Source organism: Silene latifolia, chromosome 2 (assembly GCF_048544455.1).
Source record: "Silene latifolia isolate original U9 population chromosome 2, ASM4854445v1, whole genome shotgun sequence".
NCBI classification, from domain to species: domain Eukaryota; kingdom Viridiplantae; phylum Streptophyta; class Magnoliopsida; order Caryophyllales; family Caryophyllaceae; genus Silene; species Silene latifolia.
In genome coordinates, this window is record NC_133527.1 from 172,991,065 (window position 1) to 172,992,422 (window position 1,358).

Below are 1,358 nucleotides of genomic sequence, written 5' to 3' on the forward strand. Positions count from 1 at the left end.
CGAACATAGAATCCCAATTAAGCTGGTTTCAAGCCTCAGAAATGAAGCTTCGTCGAATGAGGACAGAATGGGCTCTCAAGATTAAGGAAGAAGTCGATAAGCAATTCAAAGCCGGGTTCATCAAAGTTTCCGAGTACTTTGACTGGGTAGCCAACATAGTACCCGTACCCAAAAATGATGGGAGAATCCGTGTTTGTGTTGATTTTAGATACTTAAACAAGGCAAGTCCTAAAGATGACTTTCCTCTACCACATATCGACATATTGGTGGACAATACCGCAGATCACACGTTACTATCCTTCATGGATGGGTACGCGGGTTACAACCAAATCAAGATGGCCATAGAAGACATGCATAAGACCGCCGTTGTCACTCAATGGGGAACCTATTGCTATACGGTTATGCCGTTTGGGTTAATCAACGCCGGAGCTACATATCAATGCACCGCAACTACACTCTTACATGACATGATGCACAAAGAAGTTGAGGTATACGTAGACGACATGATTGCCAAATCCAAGGATAGAGGGGGGTATATTGCGAACCTTCGCAAATTCTTCTTTAGGTTACGAAAGTACAACATGAGGCTCAATCCTCAGAAGTGCACATTTGGAGTAACATCTGGCAAACTCCTGGGATACGTCGTTAGCCAACGGGGTATAGAAATAGACCCTTCCAAAATCAAAGCTCTGATCGAAATGCCGCAACCTCAAATGGAGAAAGAAGTCAGAGGATTCCTGGGAAAAGTGCAATACATAAGTCGATTCATATCAAAACTCACCATGATCTGTGAACCTATCTTCAAGAAGCTCAAGAAAACAGATCACACCATGTAGGATGATGACTGTCAAAAGGCGTTCGACCGAATCAAGGAGATATTAGCTAAACCACCCGTGCTCATGCCACCTCAACGAGATCAACCTCTTGGTTTATATCTCACAGTGACCGAAACAGCCATGGGCGCCATGCTAGCTCAAACCATAGGAAAAGAGGAAAGGGATATCTACTACCTTAGTAAGAAGTTCTTGGAGTACGAGTGCAAATACTCACAACTCGAAAAGACATGCCTCGCTCTTGTGTGGGAAACGAAGAAGCTACGCCATTACATGCTTAGCTACTCCATCAAAATATACTCCAAAATAGATCGAGTCAAATACCTCTTCGAGAAATCCGTCCTCAACGGACGATTAGCAAGATGGACATTGATGCTCTCAGAGTTCGATCTCAAATACGTGCCCCTGAAAGTTATAAAAGGGCGCGCCGTTGCCGAATTCTTTGCAGAAAACCCTATCAACGATGCACAAACAATAGATACTTGGTCATTTCCAGACGAGGATATACTCTAAACCGATGTGTAC